Genomic DNA, 26920 nt, shown 5'->3' with positions numbered 1-26920 from the left:
GAGCACAAGTGCACTGCTCTAACCACTTGGCCAACACTTCCCTACACCAAACACTCACCTACACCACAGAGTGTAGCAAGATGCATCTTTAAAATAGTAATAGTTTGAGCCAAGCTGTCATAAGGGATATCAGGCCAGAGTGACAAAAATCTTACACCCTAGATAGTGTGTAGAAAATATAGAGATAATTCCAAATATATCAGAGTGATAAAGTGTGTTTTTTTTAATGGTGATGTTTTAGGGTTGAATTTCTGTAATAAAGTAAAAAGACATAAACAGATTAATGACCCATTATGCCAAAAATTATATATATATTTCTCACTAAAGCACTACTACCTCATTTCATTTTACTTCAGGCCAATGTTGTTTTGTAAACATGTTGCATAACCAGAGCACACATAATTATAAGCATGTACAATTTGACACAAGTAAGAGCATGCATATACTATCTCACATGTACACTGGGTTTTGACTAAACTAAGTGTAGGAGGAAGCGGTTGTGTCATGTCATTCCCTCTAACATGTTGCTACAGTCTGTCTAACTTTAGGAGAAAATGTGGTGTGATGTCAGATCTGGCAAAGCCCCAATGTCTGAAAACTTTTCATGTTGTGCCCCAATGAATGAGAGGCAGACATTAGTCAGAACAAGACTCTGCATAGTAAAAGCTGGTATTTGTTAAAGTGAATTGCTCTCAGAACACCACTGTCTGTTGCCTGCAGATTGACACAAGGCAGATCAGAGCATTCTCCACAAGGCATTCCCACTATGTACGTTTTCCTGTCCCAAGTCGTCCTCGTCATTGTTTAATAGTGGAGTCACGCTGCTCCACCAGCACGGCTCAGAATCCTTTAACATACATATACATACATTAACCCCTTTGCTTCCACTATACACTGTAACTCAGTAGAAGAGCTGGTCGATAGTTTCCATTCTAAAGTTGCAGGCATCAGTGATTCCATTGGTCCAGTTAAAGTGAAAGTTGTCTCTGGGAAAATGAAAGCTCCATGAAGAAATGCTCCAGCAGTAAGGAAACAGTAGAGGGAGTGCCGAAAAGCAGAGAGAAGGTTGCTAAAAATGGACTCCAAGTCCTCTTCGAAATCTATAAAGAGAAACTTCGTACATATAATTTACAAAAAACGATGCAAGAGAAACTTTGTTTTCTTGAGATTATCAACAAAAACATCAACAATGCTCACATCTTATTTGCCTAAGTAGACAGGTTAACAAACCCTCTTTTCACAGGGGCTGATGAAATCCAAACTAAAAAGGCCTACGATGACTTTGCAAAATGTTTTACTGAAAAAATACAGTGTATTAGAAAAGCAATCTGGACATAAATGGCAACTCCATTGGCACTGGAGTTGCCGTTAAAATAAACTCAGTTAAAACAAACTGTTAAAATGTCCCAATTCTACCCAGTAAATTGCAAAAGCAGTTGTTCAGTAGCTAAACTTATTTTCTTGGTGTCTTGATGTTTTATCCACAGGTTTATTAAGAATGTTTTGCCTGTTTTAGAGCCTAATTTGATTCAAATCATAAGCACATCTGTTTTCCACCAATCCTTAAAAACAACAATTATCAAATCACTGTTAAAAACAGAAACGTAGACAAATTGATCCTTCAGAAATACAGACCCATCTCAAACCTCCCCTTCATAAGTAAGATTATTGAAAAAAATTGTGTTTCAACATTTAAATGGCTTCTTAACAATGACCTGCTGCTTTGATGTCTTCCAGTTAGGTTTCCATTTTAGCCACACTACAGAGACTGTCCTGATTAAAGTTTTCAATGACATCCATAAAAGTTCAGACTGTGCAAGAACCACAGTGCTGGTATTGTTGGTACTCAGTGCAGTATTTAATACCTTTTTTTTTTTTTTTAGAGCATCTGGAAACCTGGGCTGGCCTTTCTGGTCCTGCACTGAAATGTTTTAAATCCTACCTGCAGCACAGGGATTTCTATGTGTCAGTAGGGGACTTTAAATCATAGACCAGAAAAATCACATGTGGGGTTCCTCACGGCTTCATTTTGGGGCCGCTCCTGTTCAACATCTACATGCTCCCCTTTGCTCACAAACAACAAGATAAGCTACCATAACTATGCAAACAACACACAGCTGTACATCACAATGCCATCAGGTGATTATGAACCCATCAGAGCATTGGCTAGATGCTTAGAACTGATCGATATGTGAATGCACCATAATTTTCTACAACTGAAAAAAAAAACAAAAAAACTGAGGTAATAATCTTCAGACCAACAGGGGAGAGATCCAGAGTTAGCTCAAAGCTTCAACTACTAAAGTTGGAATCCACTGATTATGGCCGAAATCTTGGTGTCATGATGGGCTCAGACCTGCACCTTCAGAGACACATCAAGGCAGTTAACAGGTTAGCCTTTTATTACCCGAAGAACATCTCCCAAATTAAAGGACTAATGTCAGAGCAGTATCTAGAAAATTTCATTCATGCATTGTCTTCATAGATTTGCCTAAAGGGTACATCAGACAATGGCAGCTGATCCAAAACTCTGCTGACTGTGTTCTCACAAGAACTAAGAAAGTAGAACACATCAGCTTGGTTCTGAAGTCCTTACACTGGCTCCCTGTAGCTCAGAGAATAGACTTTAAAAATCCTTCTACTAGTCTGTAAGTCACTGAATGGACCAGCCACTCGATACATAAGAGATTTGTTGTCAGTGTATCAACCTCCCATATCACTCAGGTCTTATATTTCAAACCTACTCTGTACACCCAGAACTACAACCAAACATGGAGAAATAGCATTTAGGTCCTATACTCCACTTATCTGGAACAAGAAGACTATAAAAATTGCCGAAAGCTTGAGTTCTTTTAATTCAAAGTTAAAAACCCATTTCTTTAGAGCTGCCTTTACTGTAATAATTATTTACTGTAATTATTATAAGGTTGTGGTCCAATTGTTCTTTTTTAAATCTTTATTTGCTTCAATTATTCTTTTATTTTTATTTTATGTTATCTAATTCATGTAAAGCACTTTGACACATACCCATTTCCTGGTTTAAATACACTGTAGTTCAACAGGTAACAACACAATATATCCGAGCAGGAGCGAAGCTGGCATGGGGTCTTTAACATCTCTGTTCTCTCCTCTCTGCCAAGTGATGGGGCTGGGTCCTTGGGGTTGGTCAAGGCTTGACTGGGATTTCTGACTCTTCTTGGGCTCTCCAGCCTTTGATTCTTCTCCTATGGCTTCAATGTCTGGTTCGTCCGCTGGGATGGGGGATATTGGTTCCTGGCACTGGATGGGGGTCTGGGACATTGGAGGGTTTCACCCCATCCATGTGGGGAAGCCGGCAGGCTGGTGTGGCTATACGACAGGTAAGATACAACCCTGATGCACCTCAGCTTTTGGTGTGGGTCTGCCTACCCTGAACCTTTTTCCTCAACCCCCTTTCCATCTCCATGTCTGTTGTATTTGGTTTTACTCCCAAAATATTTTTCAATAAAGTTTGATATAAAAGTACCAAGCAGAACCTTATGGCAACAGCCATAATGTGAAAGCAATTCAGTTGGACTATCATTTACATCTGGGATATATATTCCCAGAGCTACATTGGCAAAAAAGGACACACACAAATAAAAGAGAGAATCTGTAAGCAGCTTGCAGGCATCACTTTAAAACCAGTGAGTGGGGTTAGTTGTAACCCAGCATCATCAGCCCATCAATCCTTATCAACTCTTACAGTGAGCAGCACACACTGACAGTGACTTGCACTGCTCTTAAAAGCCTTGGCACTATTGTTTTAGAACTAGATGGCTTAATAGATTGATTGTTCAATAAAAAGTGTAGAAAATGTTTGGAAATCCTGATTCACCCTAGCTGTGTGTCATTGTGCATTAGCAGTGACAAAGGCATTCCTAAATCCTTACTCATACCCTCTTTTGGCAAGTTTTTCAAATAAAACTAAGCAAGAAACACTCAACTGGAGAAGTAAATTGCAAGGCCATTTAAAAGATTTAATATTCTCTTCAACGTTAGGGCAGAAAACAAAAACCCAGAGGCAATTCTGGGTTAACAATGTGTCAGTGGTTAAAAATAATGGACTGCTGGAGGACCAATAATTTTTGGTAATCTATCAAACGAGTGTTCTTTCTGGTTTTTATCACATTTAGAAGCAACACAGATTTGTTATCCCATTTCTGCTCTCAGCTTTGTTTTTTCTACAAGATCTACAAGCTCATGTTTTTTCTACAAGCTCATATAGTTATTGATTATATAAAGCAAAGTGAGCACTAACAACATGCTGGTGGGTTAAAAATGAATTATGAAATCAGTGTTTTTGAAATCTAAATATTTACCGCAAACCCTATAGTATTAAACTGTACATATTTATTGGTCATTAATCCCAAAATCTATTCAGGCTCTTCCAGATAGTTCAAATTTTGGAATCTAATTGCAGTTTCGATAAATATCTAGGACTATGCAGGAAACCTGTGATAAATCCTGTGTGCATTAATGATCAAAAGTGCAGCCTAAATTGATAAATTTGATCTGCCAGCTTACAGTAGTGCTACACATGCAAGGGCATTTATCATAAACAGTTAGAAATTGCTAATTGAACTTTTTTTCTCTTAAAACTGGAGTGCACATTTGGCAGAAAAAGCAACCCTTTTTTGTATGTTTTTTACTTATTATGAATATATTTTGACAGATATTTGCTCTATTTCCCACCTACTTCTTGACTGAATGAATATTACCCTAATCTACATCTGCAAGAGTTTCGGATCAAAAATATTCAGTGTTAATTTGATTAAATTTGGTATCTTTAAATGATCAAAACCTCTACCCGAATGAAAAAATTAACAACCTTGTCCAACACCTGCCATCTGCTGCCTCTTTCTTCGGCTCCAACACTCTGCAGTTTGAATCAGAAACATACTACCTTTGATTAAACTTACACGCTTTTCCATTACATTTTCTACCCTTCTTGTCCCCAAAGCTTGATTGGGGAGATGGTTGAGTGGATGGATGGATGGATGGATGGATCTTTAGCTCAAAAAAGTCAGAAAAAAAGCTGTGGTTCTGCAAACTAAAATTGCTTTGACTCATTTTAATTGGAAATTAGATACTGATAACACAAAGAGGTTGATGTTTTTTTTTTTATCTTGTCTGTTACTTATGACACCAACCTTAATGCTTTCCCTCACAGTTGAACCATCTCAAATAACCTCTTTGGCCTGTCAGATAATGAACTAGTCACAAACATTCAAGACTCAGATATGCTGCAGTATACTTTAGCTGAAAGAGTGGCATCATACAGACAAACAAAACAGCATTTTCAGCCACTTTAACCTGTTCTGTGCTGTTAGAGCAATACTTTTGTAGTTATATTCCAGCTTATATGTCTTGCTTTGAGAGAGTTTTTTTACTCATGAGAAAGTGCACTCATCATGTGGGTTAACACTCAGCTAATTCCATTCAGTGATTCTTTTTTGGTGAAACGTCTAGACATAAAACATTTTAATACAAACCAAAAGCCGCAACTCAGTTCTAGAAAGATGGACCAGACATGGGCCTTTAAGAAAACACTCTACAGCATGTTGGGCCCAGGAGTTTAGATTTGATCTTCTGCCAAGCACCTTGCAGGGTATTTATCTAAACTTCAGAGATAAAATATAGCTGATGAAGTCATATGTTTACTTCCCCTCATGTCTTTTCACTGGGGAAAAGATTGTCTGCTGTCATAAAGAATTTATATAGGCTTCTTTTATGAGATGTTCCTTGTATACATAATTGTTTGCAGCATAATAAAAAAACAAGACCAACAAAGTGCAAATTACAGGGTTTGTGGGGGTGCTGACCACCTATTTTCCACACTCCAAGTCACAACATCTGTAAACAAAGTCACTATATTCTGCTATCTTCACACCCAAATGTTTTGCCCACAAATGATGTCAGTGCAGGGTAATGAACAGTTAAAGCTGGGAATCACACACTTCATTCAATTAAAAAAATGGCATTGCTTATAATTGGTTTCTATTAAAACTTTTATTTCTCTCAAAATGCATTTCTGGCCCAATGAAGAAAACATTGTCGGATTTGTAATAAAACAGCCAGTTATTCCTTAACGGCAAATTTGATTACATGTGAAGTTACAAGACGTTGTGTGTCATGCTTTTTTATATTCATTAACATCAGTTTACATCAACACTAGCCAGATTTACAGTTAATCATAATGTTTATTTATGACTGTGCTGAGTCATCACTTTGTTGTGTATCGCTTCTCTTACTCTAGCCTCTTCAGTTTCATCTAGTATTGGTTCTGATCTTACAGACATCAGCCCTTTAAATATCTTTATACTGCATTCATAAAGTTATTTGGTTCTTGACACTTATTCTACATGATTGAATCCCAGTACAATTAATACATTTATGGATAATTATCTTGTTTTGTCCAACTACAAAGATTAAAACACAAATTTAACTCTGCCTGACTTTCCAAATTCAACACCCATTTATTAACATTTAATAACAGCAATCAATAGCATGATTAAGTAATATGCAAAAATTTTTCTTTAATATATGTATTTTTGAAATATTTATTGTAAAATTGCAATGTGTAAAAAAAGTGACATTCAACTTTGTATCAATGCCAGCCTTACAGGTGTTTTTTAAGGTTTTCAGTGAAAAACCAACATGAAAGAGTCAATAAATGTAAACTGGAAACAAAATGAAAAATGGCTTTTAAAGCTTTTGCAGTTATAATTTTACCAGGGTACCATTAATTTGTTTAACTTGAGATATACATTCATATACACATATGCGTTTATCTTTTGCTTCATTAAACCTGAAAGATTTAAGGATATTTATACTAGTTTTGAAAACAAAACTTTCAATTGGATTCAGGTAATGATTTTGTCATTGCTATCCTAACATATAAACATGCTTTGAGCTAAACTCTTTCGTCTCGTAGCTCTTGGTGAGTATGTACTGTAGGATCATTTGCTGTTGGAATGTGATTCTCTGCAATAGATTTTGTCTTAGCATTGCCCTACCCCCGTCTTATCAAAACAACCTCCTTTATTCTCTGGGGGGGGAAAAGTATCTCCATAGCATGATGCTACTTTTTTACATAAGGTATTTTGAGTTCAGAGATATTTGCAAAGCTAGATTTTCTCCACACATAGGAGGGGAGGGAGGTCCTCTCTGACATACTCAAATTCTTTCAACTGGTCTTCTGAAAAATAGAACAGATTTTTTTATAAATCCTAAAGGCAGAATAGACTTCGATTGCAGAAGGATATTACTTTGGAACCTAACCCTGTTTTAAATCTTTCAACCACTTTATCCTTGAATGATCTGCTGTGTATCCTTCAAAGTATCTGTTTAAGAAAACTCTGAAAGCAATGGGCTGGAAAAAATGTTATTTTGCAATATAAGAGTAAAAATTACTACTACATTTTTCAACACGCATTCTTTTACCCACACTTCACAGTTATGTGCTACTTTGTGTTGCTCAGTCACATGCAGTCCCAAAAATATTGAAAGGTGGTGGATGTAATGTCATAAGAAAAGTGCTTTTAAAGGGTATTGTTTATACTTATTCTAATACTACATGTAAATATTAGTTTTTTTAGTTATTAATGCTTTTACTCTTGTTTTTGCCTATATATAATTGTTAACAGGTCCTCTACTGTTCTTTATTCAACATTAAACATGTGCTGGACCTTGACTGATTTCTTTCCTCTTGCAAAGTCTGTTCTATTTTGTCCTAATCAGGAGGAAACATATTGGTGCGAGCAACCTAAATCTGTTTTACAATAGTGAGTCAGAGTCCTGTCAAGATTAAAAAAAAGTCTAAAATAAGCTTTACTCTGATACTGCCAGTGGAAACAAAAGACACAAAGGGTAAGCAGGAGTAAAGGGACTCCATTAGCTTCAGTACAGTCGCTGATGACTGATATGATAGCAAGCCTATTCAAACTGCAAATTTTACACATGATTGAGACTCTATTGGATGTAATGAACTGGCTTTCCTGAATATTGCACTTGAGTGATTGTGTGACCACCAGCACAATGGCCGCTATTATAGCTTCGGACCTTCAAGCCCTCTTTTATTGTACCAGGTCCACTGTGTTATTACTGCAGAACTTAGAGTGAACCTGCGGCTTCGGTTTCTTGCTGTTTCGGATGTGACCATTCTCTCCGCTGGGAGCAATTCGTGGAGTGTTAATTGAGCACCACAATCACTCAGCAGATTTATGGAAAGTCAGAAGGGTCACTGGAGATTTTCAGAGGAGGCTGTCCAGGGAGCAAGGCTAGCCTCAGAGCTGCAGTGGGGGAATTTCTGGCCCTTGAAAGCATACTGCTGGCACACAAACTCCCTGTGTTCCTTCAATAACCCAAAAGGATGTCTGTATTTTATAGATAAATTATACCTAAATTGTTCATATGGGAAAATCATAAAATTTTGTGGGTGACTTTGTGTGGGCTGTTCTGTTTTACTGTATTTACACTTTCATGGCATAAAATATATCGGGGGGAAAAAATATTTTGCACTCCATACTGCATTATCTTCAAATAAATCTGTGACCCAGTTTGCCTGTATTGGTCATCCACTCATACAGATGCATGCCATTCATTGGACGATAACTGGAAGAACAGACAGACAAGGCGTGGCCAGTGGGGCCCATCTGGCCTTCAATAATCAGCTTTAGACAACAGAGCTATACAGATGAAGATACAAGAGGGTGTGCATAAACAAAAGTTCAACTGTTGGAAACAGCATTTCACATTATACCTTCATTTTTAACCCGTGCCAATTCTTTGTGCAAACATTAATCTGGTACTTCTGAGATTACTAATAGACTAAGTGATGAGACAATAACAGGATTTTCTGCAGTTCTTATCATTTAATGTGTCAGTATGTCAGAATATAAATTTGAATATATGTGTGTGTGTGGCTGTGCAGCTGGACACGCTTAATGCTTTTTAATCCCTTTCCGGTAGCTTGCATAGCTTGTCATGCCAGCACTCTATCAACTGGGATTCACTTGTGTTCAAACAGAACAAGTGCATCTGGCAATATCCTCCACATATTCTTAAGGCATACAACTGCAAGAATAGCATTGTTTCACTAAGGTAAGAAAAACTTTCCTTTTGCTTTTATTAACTCTCAAATGGACAAATTTGTAATATTTGCAGTTGATAAATGTGTGAAATTGGAGTTTGCTTGCATTGTAAAAGAAAATAAATTTTGGGGATTGGGGATTTTTCTGCAACGAAGCAGTTACCCATTGTGTAAAATAATGTATGACTTTAAAGAAAGAGCCACGTTTTATATTGTATGTTTAGTAAAACAACAGTACGTGAATAAAGCCTTACATTCTATTCCAAAAATCAGGTTTTTAAATCCATACATTCTCTCATTAGGACTCCTTAACCGATCATAACTGCACCTTGATGTCTGCATACAAGTTCCCACCTCTTGATCTGTTCTCTACAAGCCCAACTTTAACCATAAATGGTCAATGCAAAGAACCCCTTGGAAGTTAATCTAGATTTGAATTAGTCATCTGACCAGTTTTATTTCATTATTAAAAGTAATAGCACAGAAAAGGATGAAAAGACAATTTAACCAAGGCAGATGGGTTGATAAATGAAGAGGAGAGTCAAAAAAATGACTGTTCGGTACCCACAGATGCTTTGTTTGAAAGATTTTGTGTGCAATATATTCACAATCTGATGTTAGTAGTGGTCATAATAACAATACCATCAAGGACAGTGGGTAATATAATGATATTAACACCTGTTGGGAAACATGCACTGGTGAGAGCCAAATGCCAGAAACCATTGAATGCTTAACAACTGCTTAACAACTAATTGGGAAAGAAAATAAAATAAAACAAAGAAAATCAAAATTTGGCTGACCAGAGCTTCTTGATATCTAGAAGAACCAATACGGGTGTTTTAGTTACATCAGCTAATTATATTTTGATGTTTCCTATTCTTTATGCAGCAATGTTACTACAACGTGTAGCTGAAACACAGAATTTTTTCAATACTTAAATAAATAATTCATATGTCATAAATCCTATAAATGTCCCTTTAAAGCTATTGCAGTATGGTTTCTTATACTAAAAGAAAACAACTTCAGTTTGACTAGGTTTATAGTTAATACTGTGCTTTGTACAAGCTCTCTCTCAGATGCAATTAAAGAAGTCCACATCTAATTCATCCTCTCTGGTAATCTGTTGCCATAGTTACAGTAAAACTTATCTTTTTAATGGATGACTAGTCATTTGTGATGACACCTTACCAGGAATCTTCAAACTGCCAAGAATCTGTACAATGTTTGGAGACACATATCAAACACCCAACAAAGTGTTAGTTTCTTATATGTGCCTGGCCCAACCCAATTAAAAGGACTCATTAACTTTTAAATATGTTTATCAATGTTTATATTGTATATATATATATATATATATATATATATATATATATCATAATTGTTCCCCATATTTGTTTCTAATATTTTACACTAGGTTTTCGCTTTGCCTTGTTTGCCTTCTAAATATTAACCACCCTGTTCTGAACTTTAAGTGAAAATTGTTCAGACATCTAACCTGAAGCAAAAGAGATCACTACCATAATCTTGTCTAAAAGTGACCCCAGATCTAACCCTGTGCCATAGGGATGCCTGTAAGGCATAGTTGTGGTGATCCACTTAGTTCCATATGAGAAAAAAAAACAAAAACAATGACACATACGTCAGACTCAAAAAAGGCACTTTTCTCCTTCCCTGAATGTAATTTTTTGTGGTTGGAATTTGAAAATTTCCCCTTAATTTTCCAGCTTTATTATCCCCTCTTAGATCATTGAAGTTCATAAAACTCATAGTTATACCATCAAAGCTACTTTCCTTTTGAACCTTTAAGACTTTTAAAAAAATTAAATTCCCAAAGAAAAAAATGTGAATCTATACAATATATATACAATTATTTAATATTTGCATCAATGCATTTGCTTTCAAAGGACTTCTTAGTGTCATGAAAACAAAACAAAGAAACAAAGCAACCCCTTTTCTAAAGAGGGTGGGAGGCAGTACACATCTTATGATGGGTTACAAACACTGGTATAATTTGGACTTGAATGGATTGTTTTTTGTGGTCAAACTGGTTAGAAAAATGCTCGTGCAATAATGCAATGCAATTGAGAATAATTGCCTTGGGCCTGCCAGAATTTTGTGTTGTGATTATGTGATAAGCTTTTGAAGAAAAGTATAAATGTCTTAGAATGCGAGTTGCCCATGCATGATGATTTATGAGTGCCTTGCGTCTTTGTTTTGATGCATGGAGCCTGCGTGGTGCATGGAGTCTAAATATCATGCTTGCTTACACAGAAAACTAATGGATTTGTATTAAATTGCTAAATAATGTGGAGCTGTGAATAGGCTACGAGAGACCTTTATGATCCATTAACCGGCAGGCGCGGTTTACCCCTGGCTGTGTGTGCCAGCTGGCAGAAACTGAGAAGCTTGTATCATAAGCAGCCGTTGCCAATGATAGCTTTACTGTGGTTTGCACAGTTTCTCCCTAATCTCTCAAGCTGATTAGATACATACTGTTTTCTCATTAGGCAAGACTCCTCATGGTCCCGTCTTGTGGAAATGTATGATGGAATGAAGGTAAACACTGTGCATGTAACATGTTTAACTTGATGTCTACAGACAGTTAGGGAATGGAGACAAGTCTGTGGAGTGGTTTGAATTTGGGTGGAGACGTTTGCATTTACAGTAGAACTACAGACAAATATGCGAGGACCCCACCCTAGGCCCGAGATCAACTCTTCTGTCATCAGTGTCTTTATCATCCAGACAGAGATTGATGCTATAGGATCAGATTCCTTGGGATATCACACAACAAAGTTCCACATGGAAAAAAAAGAAAAGAAAAATAGAGGTTCTATCATGTTTTAGTGTTTCTGCTTTAACTTGGGAAGTTGGCATCAATCTACAGTTTACAAACACAAATAAGGTCCTGATTTTCCAGATCGCCTTATAAGCATCAGTGAGTCAGCAGTTCCTTTCAAAACACAGCTTGTGGAAAACTTGCTTTAAATTTCATATTTGATGCATCTTAAATCTTTCTACGGTACTTTTTTCTTTTCTATTTTGGACAGTCTTATAGTTTGTTATAGCACTTCTAGCAAAAGTTATTGTTTAAACAACTTCAAATTCGCTCCAGTTCTGTCCAGAAATACCCCAGCAGCAGTGAATGGCAGCGGCTGAAAATCTCACTTTTTTTCTTTTGTTCTAGTAGTTTTCTGTCACTGGTCCATAGTGCACTTGACCATGGATCGCAAGCTGTCTTTTGTACTACAGCCCTGCCTCAAAAGTTTCTTTTTTCCACACATTATCATTCTGTATCTTACTCTTAAGGCTTTGGATACCCATTAAGAAGTGTTCAAAGAGGGGAAGCGGTCCCAAATAAAAGATGCTACAAGTTTAGAATGGTAGCATATGTGGTTAATGCTGATGGATACTAGAGTGAAAAAAACAAAACAGAAAAAATGTTTCAGAAAAATATTTGTTAATAATTAAAAGTTGACATGGGAGCACCCTTGTATTAAATTTAATAAAGTAAAGTAAAAAGCATCTGGATGTTTAATATACTTATCAAGTAATATGAAGAGTTTTTGTATTGTAAATAATATGAAAAACAATATTAATTTAAAGTGAGTTTTGGAAAGGAATAAAATCTGCCGTAATGTAAGGAATTTGCTTTAATTGCAACAGAAAAACATAATCTGAAAAGCAAGTATGTCCCTACATGTACAACCTTATTCTCATAGCCCTCCTTATTTTACGATCACAATCATCTACCAAGAAAGACACTCATGACCTTCAAGCCACATTTAATTTATGACTCTATCGTCTAATGGATGGAGGGGGATTCCTTGCAGAATGTGATGGAAGTTTTCAAAACAGTTAGAGGGTATGCTGGTGGATCTACTGTACAGGTAATCAGGGTAAGATGAGATATTGATAGCCAAATCAGACTCTTCCTCCATCTCCTCTTAAATGTGGCACTTTCACTGGGTCAGATAACACACAAGATATGAGGAGCTGAGGAGGACCAGGGGGTTGTGGTGGGCATGAGACCAACAACAATAGTTCAAAGCCTCTTTGTATTTTAGGTTGCATTTGATCCATTGTTCCCTTTGGTCTTTGGAGACCACCACCAACATGGCATCAACTTACTCAGGTTTGCAGGGTTTTGTATGACTAAGATGCCTCAAAAGATTAGGTTCAGGTGAAACCTGGGGTTAAAAGCGAGTGGGAGGATCAGGAATCTCACCATTGTTTTGGGCTGTTTCTGTGAGAACAGAGAACACTTAGATAAGAATGTACTTGTTTAAATGCTAAATACTGGGCTTTATCTACATTGGAGGTTGTAATTATCCACATTAAAGAAGTAAACAGGGTAACCGGATAATAAGAAATCTGTAATGAAGATATTAAGACAGATAAGCACTGATTATTTATTTGCAAATCCCATGTGGAGGATTACACCAACAGCTTGTTTTATTTTCCCACCAGAAAACCAGTAGTTGTTAGTCTGTACCTCTTACGCAGGAAAAAATAATGGGAGGAAGATCATCAGAGGTATGTGAATAAAAACCCAAGAGAGAAACATGTTAGAGGGAAACCACAATGAAATAAAATGTTGAGGATGCTAATTAAACAATGTGATGATTTATTGTCAGTAACAACATTTTTTACTGAGACTTTTCCAAATGCTCTGCTTCCTGGAAGATATTGCATTTGGTCACTTTTCCAAAACGTTTTTCTACAGTTTCAGTTATACTGGGAGCAAATTAGTAAAAAGCTAAAACACTATGTGGCTTTGGTAATTTCTGTATTAACATTTATTATCCAGTAGCAATTTAACTAGCAATTGACAAGGCCAATGACTTGCAATAGTGTTGATATGCATTTCCAACTATTATAAAATGAAAACTAAAAGCTTTAATTTGTTTTGTTAAAATTTTATTTGATAGACCAAAATGAAGGAAGATGATGCAAAAAATCAGACAAGCAAAAATAGCCTGGTACATTTCCCTCACATACCTTTACTTTGGTAACAACATTCTAGTGTAACTAATGTCCTTTAAAATTAGTCATTTTTTAATAGAAAAAAGGGAAGAGCTGTTCTGTGAAGAGCTCAGAAGTTTGTCAGAGAGCATCAATGAACAATGAAAAAGCACAGCATAGGCCAGGGAATGCAGCAGACAGGTGAGGAATAGTTCCTGTTTCTCCCGAGACAGGAAAACAAATCAGAGTATAAATGAAGCGAAACAATCCTGCAGGATAACACCCTGAACTAGCCAAAGCTACATTTGATTGGTTCAGATATACGTATTAGTATTCATTGATTAAAGTGCTAAAGCCAAATTCCAGAACTATGACCAACGTTTTAAAATGGTATTAGTTTTAAATGTATTTCCATGCACTCTCCCCATTTAGTTTAACAAAGCTTGAGCTAATCTGCAAAAAAGAATGGGGATAAACTGAGTCTCTAGATATGAAGCATGATATAATATACTAATAAGGACTTGCAGGTGCTGTTCTTCAAAAGAGTGCACTATAAAGTATTTACTCACAGGGCCAAAATTAATGTTTTATAAAAAAGGAAATAATAATAAAAATTCAAAAGCTTTGTGTTGCTTTAAATTATATTATACACTTTACAGAGGTGATCTTTGAATCTCAATCAAAGTACATTAATGTTTGCAGTTGTTATATGACAAAATACAAGTACCGGTAAGAAAATATTTTCTCATTTTGACAACTCATTTCTGTTGTTGGTCTAATGCTTGACTAGGTTTATTTTTTCAAAGCAAAGCTTCTCTATATATCACCACTAGCATTACTTGTGGTTCAGTCCAGAGGCATATGAGCTATAGTCCGGCGAATGAATGGACGGGGCAGAGATGTTATCTGGCCTGAGGGAGGATGTTTACGGAGTGGGTGTGGAAGGGCTGTGCAACTTCAGTGTGCTAATGCAGCTAACAGCCAGGAAAACAGAATGTTGACTCTGCAGATTTAAACCTGCTACTGGTGGCTGTGGGGCTAAACACTGACCCTATGGACCAATAAAGAAAATCACCTCAGGCACGAGCCATCGGGGTCAGAGGTAACTGCATGGCTGGGAAAAACACAGACAATGGCTTTCAATCACTACTCTTCCTAATTGAAATGACAGTTGAAGACCAGTGGGGGTAACAGTGTTTATTTACGTCTTTGTTACATGGTGAGCAAGCACAAAGATATGCCTGGCCTTGCCAGGGATGACATCGCTGCTGTATGCTGTCTGGCTCTGGGATCTCTGCCCCAGTACAATAAGGGCTTCCTGTCTGCCATCAGAATTTGCAGCTTTCCACCCAGGCCTTGGATAAGGCGAGGGGGCTGGTGGGGACATGGTTTACTGAGAGACTATGAGTCCTAAACAGTCAGATAACATGGACCGATTACCCTTCTTCTAACCTCCAAACTAAATCTTTGTCTGTTGAACTGTCTGCTAGAGATGTAGAGGCTGCATTTATGTTATTCCCCAGGCTTAACAAATCTAATTATAAAGAACCCGATTTATAATTCCTGTAAACTCTATTTTTTGTTTTTCTAAAAAAAAATAGTCAATGCTAGAAATCCTATTGTGTTTAATAGAAGTAAGCAGGCGAAAAGGATGTGTTTTATTTGTATACAACATCCAATTAAGTTTCTCTGTTGACCTCAGGGTTACAAAACACAGTATTTGATATAAGGAAAAGAGTGTCCAAACCTGACATGAAAGGACACAACTGAGTTCATGCAGTAGCTAGGCCTGATAGCCCAAGTAAGCAGTAAACAATCAGAACAATAAAGAGAGGAAAAAGGTGTTGATTCTGAGCTTAAAGTTTACCATCAAAGTAAATTCAACATATTTTACTTTATATTCATCATGAGTTGAGTCAGTGTAAAATGTCTGTTGATTTCTGCAGATTATGTTAAATCTATATCCACTAATTGCAACCTATCCTCCTGTATGTGTGGCCAGAATAATAAGCTTTGGCTAAAACATTTTTGTCAGTGTCAGATTAATGAGAGCAACAGTTTGACTGCTGGTTCAATCTGATTTTATATTAGTGTATTAAGTAAGTTAAAAAATTAAATCCTTATGAATAAAACAGGTACTGCATTGTTTTGAGAAAAGTTAGAGCTGGATAACCACTGATTCGCTTAATGAAATAAATAAGGTCATTGTGGTGACCAATACTTGTGCATCCTAGAGTGACAATGCTGTTCAAAACCAGACCAGAAATGAAAACATGTAAACTGAATCCTGTCCTTATTTGAAAGTTTTAGGTTCCAGCTTTTGCCAATGTTGGTCATACGCAAATGTGGTAAATTATGGGCAGACTAACTGAGCAACTTCAAATCCCTCTTGTGCCGGGCTTTTTGATCTTAACACTTCTCCTGTCAGGCAGCTCCACTGGATATATGTCTACACTTTAATGATCTTAGATTTGGCCTGTAGAAATTGCTATTGCTAGATTTGTTTTTGGGGTATTTTTTTTATTAAGCTGTAATGCTCAATACTTTAATACAGACATTCCTTTTTATGTTTTTTTAAATATGCTTTAAATGACATATCTGACCTTATTTCAACTATTGTGAGCTATAGGTATGATAATATTTAAAAAGGACTCCTAGCCTGGGATTTTTCTACTGTATATGGATTATGCATGTTCTCATCTTGCATTGCATAAGTTCTCTCTGGGTTCATGACCATCAAATTCATCGATGTCTCTAAATTGCCCTTGTATGTGTTTGTGCCTAGCTGTACATCTGTGCTAACGTGCAATGGACTGGCGATCTATATAGATCAGCACCCTGTGACCTCGACAGATGACTTCTAGATAGATGGATGGACGGAGTTTTTAGAAACAGTTATACACTCCCAAGCCACTTTATAAGGTACACCTGTCCAACTGCTAGTTAATGCAAATTTATAATCAGCTAATCACATGACAGCAACTCAATGCATTTAGGCATATAGACATAGTCAAGAAGATCTACGGCAGTTCAAACCAAGAAACAGAAAGGGAAGAAAGGTGATTTAGGTGACTTTGAATAAGGCATGGTTATTGTTGTCAGATGGGCTGGTCTAAGTTTTTCAGAAACTGCTGATCTAGTAGGATATTTACACATGGCCAGGTTTGGAACAGGTACGCAGAAGAGCATTTCTGAACACACTACATGTCAAACGTTGAGGCAAATTGGCTACGGCAGCAGACGACCACACCAGGTACCACTCCCATCAGTCAAGAGCAGGAAACTTTGGAAAACTGAAGCTCAGCCAGCAAAACCTGACAATAGAAGATTGGGAAAAAAAATTGCCTGGTCTGATGAGTCTCGAATTCTGTTGGATCCATCTTGCCTTGTAACAACAGTTGGTACTGTAGTAGCAGTGTAATGGTGTAGGGGATGTTTTCTTGGCATATTTTGGGCCCCTTATTAAAATTTGAGCTTCAGGTCAACATCATAGCCTATTGTTGCTGACCATGTCATCCATGTACCCATCTTCTGATGAATGCTTCCAACAAGTTAGCGAGCCATGTCATAAAGCATGACTCTTGTCAAACTGGCCTCTTCAACATGACAGCAATTTCACGGTCCTCACATATCCACCACTGGCACCAGATATATATAAGAGAGCACCTTAGAATGCTGTGGGATTCGCATCATGGATGTGCAGCAGACAATCTGCAGTATCTGCGTGATGCTATGATGTCAATATGGCCCAAACACTCTGAGAAACATTTTTATTACTGTGTTGAACCTATGCCACAAAGGATTAAGGCAGTCCTGAAGACAAAAGAGGATCCAACCTGGTACTAGCAAGGTGTTCCTAATAAAGTGGTTGGTAAGTGTATAAGCCCTTTATGTAGAAATACATAAGAAATTCAAGAGTTTCTGAAATAATTTAAAGGAACTTGCATTTTACAAAAGCTTCAAATCAGATACCACTTTCAATGTCGTGTTATCTTGTAGTCGGAAGATAACATTGCTTATGTTGTATATGATATATGATGGGGCTTACACTCCATTGCCTTGACATGTAACTATAGAAAATAAAACTTGCATTTGTCCAAAAATGACATAACTTTTTGTCCCCACAAAAAAAAAAAACAAAAAAAAAAACAGGCACAATAGAAATGCATTGAATTCACTGCTGGTGTAAACACTGATGCAGTGATCTGAAGAAGTGGGGGAAGAAAATAGGTTCTCCTGTTTCGTTGAGGTCAAAGTTAGAGTGCGACCCTGAGCAACCAGAGTCTTAGAGCAGCCTAATGCTGTCTAGCATGACTAGACATTCTGCATTAATGGCCTCCTGAAAGGATCTTCAGTAGAGAAGGAAAGCAATGCAAATACCCCCCCTCTAACAATCAAGCAGCATGAAGGGGGGGTTAGTGGAAGCAAAACAATAGCATGTGCTTTATGGCTTACACATTTTCCAGATATTAAAACACAAAGTGTATCACAGGATCCATAAAAGATTCCCTGAATAGTTTATGAACAGGTTGTCTGACTTATAAAAGTAACCTGGATGAGCTAAGATTTGTTTATGACTAAATCGACTATCTCATGAACTTCAGTTAGTATGCCATTTTATGAGCAGCATGACAGAATGACATTTCTACAAATAGGACATCATAAATCTCAAACAGGAACAGTATGTGGTGTGAAGTAAACTCCCATCATAGCAGTTAGATACACCAGCTAGGTATCTTATTAAAAGGGTTGTTAAAACCAAAATAGCTAGCTATTCAGGTGTCTTTTTCTTATTTAACTATAAAATGGTTGGATTTGATTGTAATGGGTCTTCAGTCATTTATGTTTGATGTCAGAAGTGCAATAATCACAGAAGCCAACCAATGAGTTATGTTCCTGAAAATTTAAGAGACATCAGAACCTTCTTTCAATAAAAGATAGTGTGTTTAGTGTGTGACATGTATTTTCTAAACATGCTGACTTATTTGAAATTACACAATACAATTACCTATGGTGCGTAACTAAACTAAGTAAGTACTTTTTCAACAATACCAGTATGAGCACCAAATATTTACTAGGCAAAATTCAAACAGATTGAGGTAACATTTTATCATGAAGGGCATGAAGTAGAATAAAGATACATAAATAAGAAATTAAGCTGTTTTGTAGCTGTTGTGTGTGACCAAAGGCCACAATTCCCAGATATTTACTTGTAGAAAAAAAATGTCACAAACCCTTGGACTATGTTTTATATGAATAATTAATGTTAATAATTTAGTGTTTTAATTACTGCTATTATTTAATGGGCCCTGTGGAAAGTACTCCATGAAAAAGACCCCAACATGAAATAGTAAAACATGCATGGATAAATTTAATCACTAGTGTACATAGTTGAGAGGGACATTGATAGGAAAACTTGAGAGACAGAATTTTTTTTTTTACCCTGCTGCAAGAATAGTTAAATGCAGAAAAAAACAGTTGGGTGGATTTTATACATGACTTTACTACATTATTGAACACTTACCCTTTTCTAAATTATATCTGTTTTCAATTCATCAGTGACACTTTTAATAAATGACAAAGGTTTTGTCCATTTCTTGAATTTTGGCCTCTTTGGCTTTCCATACATATTTAACATCCAGTAGAATTTTCATTTTAAACCTTTCCCAAAGAAGAGATATTCATTGGCATTGCTAATATACCTTTTATTGTTTAAGTGTAAGGATTGTCTTTTTATTGTGTGTATCTTATATATGGTGATTAATTAAATGGCTTGTGTATTCTTTACACACCTATTTTTTCTGTGATCTTCTCTTGTGACATCTGCCCTAACCCTTCAGATAAATATGTACCATATAATCACCTGCCACATTAAATTAAACCCTTCACCATCGCTTTTATTAGAGCCATGAAAGGACAGCATGCCCAAAGTGGGCCTTGCAGATCAGACTTCAGTAGTGTCCCTTCAAAAGGCCTTTTACACAATGGTGGATGCTAAATATCTTTAGGTTAGTTTAGTGGAAATAGGTCAATGTAGACAGCTGTAGGTTATGTGTCCCAGGCCTGGCCTGTGGTCCACCATACTTCTCGCCATATTTAACACCCTTTGTGCCATCCTCTCGGTGCTAATCTTCCCTTTCACCAAGTGTTAACTTTAATTTGCACTGATGTCTAAGAGGGCCCAGGAATCGTTAGAGAACCTCAAAGGGGCTACAACTGGACAAGTTGCTTTTGTCTTCCGTCAGCCTCTTTTTAAACAGCCATGACAGCAGATTTGAAATGCCTGTCTGATGAGGCTCAGTTGCTCTAGCTTTACATATTATAGTACAATACTTCTAGGTCTGGGAATGTGAAAAACATCTTATCATAAGGGAAAAATCAGCAATAATACAGATTAGATTCCTAAACAGTTTTATAGAATGCAGCTTGTTTCTATCAGTAATACATTGTGGTTATCCTTGGTGGCTCTAAAATGACAGATAATTCTAATTTGATTTAACTTAGCTGGCTTTACACTGGTTCCAGGAAGAACATGAGTGAAGAGAGATAACTGTATCACTTCAGAGAGTTTGTCTTGAACACATTGTGGTGTTCCCATGGGAAAAGCACAGAGACAACAGTTTTTGTTGAGCTCTCCAGTGGTGCTCATAACGCCATTAATTGTGTGCAGAAAGAGTTAGCCACAGAGAGCTCTAGAGAAAACCACAGTTGGTAAGGAAGCTTTGTAGAAACTTTAGTCTCAAATCGGAATTGCTGAGTCTAAAATTGTAGGATTTTTTTCTAAAAATATTCACACTGGCAACAGAAGTAGTACATTTTTCTTAGGTATTTGATATCTTTTCAACTGGATTAGGTCAAGACACTTGATTGGCAGCTTAAACACTTGAATCTGCATTAATCTAAACCATTCCACTTGAGTACTAGCTGCTTGTTTGGGGTTGTTGTTGTGCTAGATGGTAAAATTAGTTTTCAAAGTTTTCCTTTACATTAAACTGTACCACCCACCTACCCTTTCCCTACTACCACAGAAAGCATCGCAAAGGCATGATGCACCATCATCTTTTAGCATGGATATTGTTGAACATACTGTACAGTTAAAAATTATTCAGTGAGTAAGACTATATTTTCCCGGCACTGACGTTAACATTGATTTCACCCAATAATTTCCCCAAAACAGAAAGAAGTAAACAACATAATTTTTTCTCTTTACATTCTATGTCAATAGATAACCTTAATACTTAGGGGAGAAACGTTCTTGCCACTCAAATGTAAAATTATATGGAAAACAAGGGACAAGTGTGAGCAGGGCAGAGTCTGGTGGGCATAGAGAGTCATTTCCTTCTATCAAATTAAACTTCCCATTCTATTAAGGAAATGCTAAGATTCCAGCAAGCCAATCAGCCAATCTATGACAAATGGTTTTGGTAAGCTTTCGTGCCACACTGGGCGTGGGAACAGCACAGATTCTCCAAAAAAAGAAAAAAAAAAACTAAGAGCCAGTAAATTATTTCCCTCCTGCTTCAAAGACTTTAAGAAGAAGAAAAAAAGTTTGTGTTTATGTTCCTTATTGTCTTTGAGCTCTCTCGGTCTCAAATGGTCTCTACTGAGCTTGTGTATGTGTAAACAATATTTGGCAGAAACTGCTGTCTACCCAGAGAGGAAAAAAAAACAAAAGGATGCCATCTTTCATTCTCATAGATAAATAAACCTCTTCAAGGGTCATTTAAATTGGGGGGATGGGGGCATTACGCTCTCTCTTTTTTTTTTTTTTTTTGAGGCAGCGTTTTGATCAAAGGTTATTTCCTTTCCTCTACCCCCACCTCTGCCACCCTCCCAGCCTCCTTCACCCAACACTCCCCCCTGAGCAACGTCTGCCTTGCCGCTACTAATCATTGGTGGTCCCCTGACTGCCAACAGTAATTGATTAGAGAGAGAGAGAGGGGGGGGGGCAACTAGCTGTTGAGGGGGTGGAGGGAGGTATGGAGGGGAAAGTTCAACCCAAAAGTTCCAGAGGTCAGTGGCCTTTTCTTCTCCCCCCTGAACTCCTTTTCTCAGGCTATTAGGTATCAGCCAAGTATTTGGCACACTTTCTAAGAGTTTTGGAACACAAACAGGAAGGTCCATGGAAGCGAAAAATGGATGCAACCCCTTTAGGGAAATGATGGAAACATTTGATTCATGATGTGTTGATTCAAGAAGTCAACAGCGTTGGTTAAAGATGCTTATTTTTGTTGCCCCCCCCACCTCGTTATTTGAGTGCCACCATGTTGTTTGATCCCTAGTGGATGCTAGACATCCTTGACAATATAAAGTGTCCAGTAAATGTTTTTCTGAAGCAGTAACTCCCTCCAGCCCTCTCCCTCTAATTTCACAGGAAGAGGTGACATTCCTTTCCCCTGGAAAGTGACTCATACTCCTGTCTTGTTTAGAAAATGCAATTATAGGCTGGTTAAAACATTCTCCTCTTCTATGAAATCAGAAAAAAAAAATGTTTTTGTCTGACGGGGTGTGCTTGCCTGTGTGAGTTCTCCGTATGACCAAACAGGGTCATGTTCACCACAGAACCCACTGCTGCTGAGTACAGACACAGTCTTGATGCATGTGGAAATATGACTGTCACAGGAAATGTTCAACATGCTTTGCCGTACTGCAGCTGAGAGAGAGGGAGGTGAGGGTGTTGCAGAAATGGAACCTTCTCAGAGTAGAGGGGCTTATTGTTGATGTTGGCCGCACCACCCTCTCTGGGCTGTCCAGAGTTTACTGTTCTCCGCTTGTGAGACCATTATAAACACAACTGAGCATGCTCAGATATACTGAGACCTATGCCTGGACATGTAGACTAAGGCCTGCTGATGTAACATTGAATGCAACTGAAGGAAAAAAAAAACTCCAAAGGGCTACTTTTTTTAATTGCAAAAGCTTTCATACCTTTTGAACTTTCCCAAACTTGTACCTACAAAAAACTAGTGCAAACACGGCAGATGATGACATGATTCTAGTTTAATTAATAAGAAAATAATGTGTTAATTTGTATTTACACTGCGGGTCTTTTGGGATATGCATTAAAAATCTAAAGACCAAACTACATTCTTAAGTCTTTCCACAGCCTCTTAATTTAATTTAGGCCTAAACTCAGACCGGATCATTGTAATCCATGATTGTTTTTTCATTTAAACTCTCCCAATGTAGCTCTAGCTGCATATATGTTTTCTTGCAGGAAAACTCTCATTAGTTTAATCCTTCTTTTAATCAACTTGAATTAACTTCCCCTGTGTCTGCTTAAGATAACAACCTCCATTGCATAATCCTGCTACCATAGAAATTTTGTTTTTTTTGTTTTGTTTTTTCATCTTAACAGTTTTATTTCACCTTATCTGATCAGAACTTTGGTGTTCACCTTGCTTGTGTTAAACTGTAAAGTATACTTATTGTGGATTTCTTTGAAGAGTGATTGCTTTTTGCTACTTTTACATAATGGCAAGATCTTTGTAGTGCACAACAATTGTGTCAACTGATTGTCCCTCTTGATCTGTAGATCTCTGTAGCAGGTACCTCTTCCCCTGACAGCTTTATCACCTGCCTGCTAAGTGTGTTCATTGGTTCTCACAATGTCGTTTGTGCACTACTGTTTCCAAACAAACCTCTGACACTGTTTACTACTAAGATAACTTGGAAAAATACCTGGGTTTTACAAAGGAAAATAGTAAAGGGGACTAGACACAAATGGTTGCCACACTGTTCAGTTATTTTCTGTGTAAAAAACTTTAGAAAATATAAATATTTATTATTTATCTGTTACTTCAATTACAAGAGCTCCCCATAACAAAACAACAGTTGGTGGTTATAATGTTTGTTGAGCGGGTGTGAATACTTTTTTATAAGACACTATAAGTGAAAGAAAAATAACTTGAGTAGTTCCAGATCAACATTATGTGGCATTGGAGTGAAGAATGGTGAGCTTTCCATGTTGGCCCCAGCCTACTTATACTGCCTCAGGCTAAAGCAGCTGTGAAGCATTCATCTTTGTCTGTTTTGTCACTTACAGTGTCTCTAACATGCATCATAAGCCTCATTTTTTACACATCTGCATGGAAGGCTGCAGGTCATTCAAACACAACCTCAGTAAATAAGATAGAACATTAATCCTGCATATATGTTGTCATTCCTCTACTGCAATATGTATATACAAATGGCATGTACAGTATGGAAGATGATTAAACCTGATATGCTTGCAAACACCAGATCAAGATATCATGAAAGCCAGGTTTCCAAGGACTACAAATAAAAAGCTCTTGTGTGGTTTAACTTTATCCAGACGTGCAAATACCAGTGGAGGTCCCTCTAAGAAGTGGTGGGGTCTGTTTTATGTCCAGACAGTTTTGAGTATCTGCTCTCTGCTGCCTCCCTTTGTTGGCCAGGCAGCACTGAACTGGATCAAGTCAAAGAACCTTATTATGGACATTATTACATAAACAACCAGAAATTTGATTTTAAAGTGGTATTGTCTGCCTTTTATTTGATCAATCCATCTTCCAACCTGCATCAATGCCTGCTAACTCAAACCCGAAACACCCTGAACCCACATAATTTCAGTCTCTCCCATTAAACCTGAGGTCAGGATGTTCTCTTGAGATTATCTGGAGAAGTAGATACCACCATGTGGGTCTCTGCATGACAGAGTAATAAAAGCTTTTTTCACCTGACTTTAGTAGTCTTTCGCTAAGACTGTCAACAGTCGGCTGGCTGCCAGCTAAAATCAGTACTCGGTGCTGTAAACAATGCCAAGCAACAAAGACTTTGGGACTTCCTAAGCTGGAAAACATTCATGTGTTAGAATTAGGGCTGGGTATTTTTTGCCAAAGTCCTGACTCGATTTGATTTTGATTAATAAAGTTCTAAATCAATTCATTTCGATTCGATCTGTTTTTGCAATAATGGAAGTGGTTCAACTGTGTTTCAAAATACTCATGTATTTTATTTTTTCCTGTCATATTAAACACAAAGTGCAAACTTGTAAATCAGATAGTTTAAACTTGAGATGTGAACAAAACAGTCTCATAAGTGCAAACTTGTTGGTGAAAAGTGAAAAAGTGAAGCCTCACTCACTCACACATGCATGAGCTGCATTATCTTCATTATCTGGTCAGCCCCCATTTGTTAATGTCTTCAGTCAACCTATTTGCTATATTTGCATCTGTCTGGCTTGAAGTAATCTTGAGAGCATCTTTCCTGCTCATTTGATTGTGAACGTCATGTACTAATCGATCTTATTCCCTAGACATTGATTTTGCAAAAATGTAAAGGAATCGATTCAAAATCGATTAAATCGATTTTTTTACCCAGCCCTAGTAAGAATTATAATTTTTTCCTTAAATCCAAAGCCAAAACATATTAAATCAACCCTTTTATAATTTAGTCAGGACCACAACCCCTTACAAAAGTATTAACACCTTTAGAACCCATCCACATTTTGCCATGCCAAGATCACAATGTAGTTTCAAGGTATAAACCAACATTAAGTAGAGCAGGAGTAATTAATTGAAGGATAATAAAATCGAATTTTTTTTTTTTTGAAAACTACAAAAAAAATGGGTTACTCGTATTTTGACTCCTTTACGATTATACCCCTAAAAATCAAGTGTTACAAAATATTCTTAAACATAACTTATAGGAGTTAAGACATTGCATTTTACTTAGAATACTTCTGGAATTGTCTTCAACTTCATGTATAATAATTTTTTAACAAAAAAAAATATTAGAGCATGTTCTAAACCCACACATTCTTTTTATACCCCCCCTTTATGTCTCACAAAGCTATGCAAAGGAATGTCTGCAGCTGAGTCTCTGATCGTTGGAATCACCCCTTTTGGTGAAGTTAAGATCAGCTTGATGTTAAAAACAATGCAGACGAATGCTAGGACCCTTCCACAAATTATGTCAATACAGGGAAAGAACAAAAATGGCACCCTGTCTAGAGTGGGCTGTTTTGCAACATTCTGATTTGAATAAAGAACAAAAAAAAGAAAATTAAAAAAGCAAAGCACTTTTACACCAAATTTTCTAGTAGGACTTACCTAAAGCCCAACACCAGCACACACGTTTTAACACAAAAAAAACCAGATTTTACAGTGATGACAAAAAAAAATTAAAAATTGAAAGAAAGAAATTGAACTTTATTGATCTCACATTGGAGAAATTTACCTATGCATTTAACCCATCCCCTTGGGGAGCAGGGGGCTGCCATCATGGGTTGCCTAGGGAGCAATCGGGGGTTAATGGTCTTGTTCAGAAACCCAGAATGCCTAACTGCGGGAGTGGGGCTCAAACTCAGAACCTCAGGATTCCAAGCTCTATGCCCTAACCAGTAGGCCACCACTCTCCACCAAACTAATGTGTCAAGTAACAAAGTACAAATACTTTGTTACTGTACTTAAGTACACTTTTTAGGTATCTATATTTTACTCCATTACATATTTTTCTTCCTACTTCTGACTGCTACTCATTACATTTTCACACAAGTATCTGTACTTTGTATTCCTTATATTTAAAAAAGAATATTACTCGTTATTCTTGGTTTTGGTTTAATGTTTATAAATATCTATTTCACGTCATGTGCACCATCCAATGCAGATCATTGGCACCATCCACATCTAGTTAAAACTAGTGTAATTTGATGAGTCATAACGCAAACACTCATTGGTTAGCAAAAGGAAATCTTTAGAAGCAAGCAGGTGTTCTTCAAACTGCAAACATGAATTGTCTATGCCATGCTACAATGTCGGATCCAGAAGATGTTGACATGTCTGAAAGGTCGGACACAGGCGAGAGCGTATCAGGAGATGG

General features: G+C 37.1%; 1 protein-coding gene across 3 annotated transcripts in view; it reads left to right on the top strand.

Annotated features, from left to right (window-relative positions):
• Positions 1–26920, top strand: part of LOC107093124 — a 78878-nt gene that overhangs the window by 26885 nt on the left and 25073 nt on the right. Inside the window, exon 1 of one of the 3 annotated variants that reach the window (XM_015387967.1) lies at positions 9044–9123. The exons of the other annotated variants lie outside the window; for them this stretch is intronic. The gene's annotated coding sequence lies outside the window, so the exon portion shown is untranslated. Of the gene's footprint in view, positions 1–9043; positions 9124–26920 lie in introns of those variants that run through there. 3 annotated transcript variants of the gene reach the window in all.

This window comes from Cyprinodon variegatus, unplaced genomic scaffold (genome assembly GCF_000732505.1).
Source record: "Cyprinodon variegatus isolate N-32 unplaced genomic scaffold, C_variegatus-1.0 Scaffold409, whole genome shotgun sequence".
NCBI classification, from domain to species: domain Eukaryota; kingdom Metazoa; phylum Chordata; class Actinopteri; order Cyprinodontiformes; family Cyprinodontidae; genus Cyprinodon; species Cyprinodon variegatus.
The sequence above is the reverse complement of the archived record's forward strand: the minus strand, read 5'-3'. Positions and strand labels throughout refer to the sequence as shown.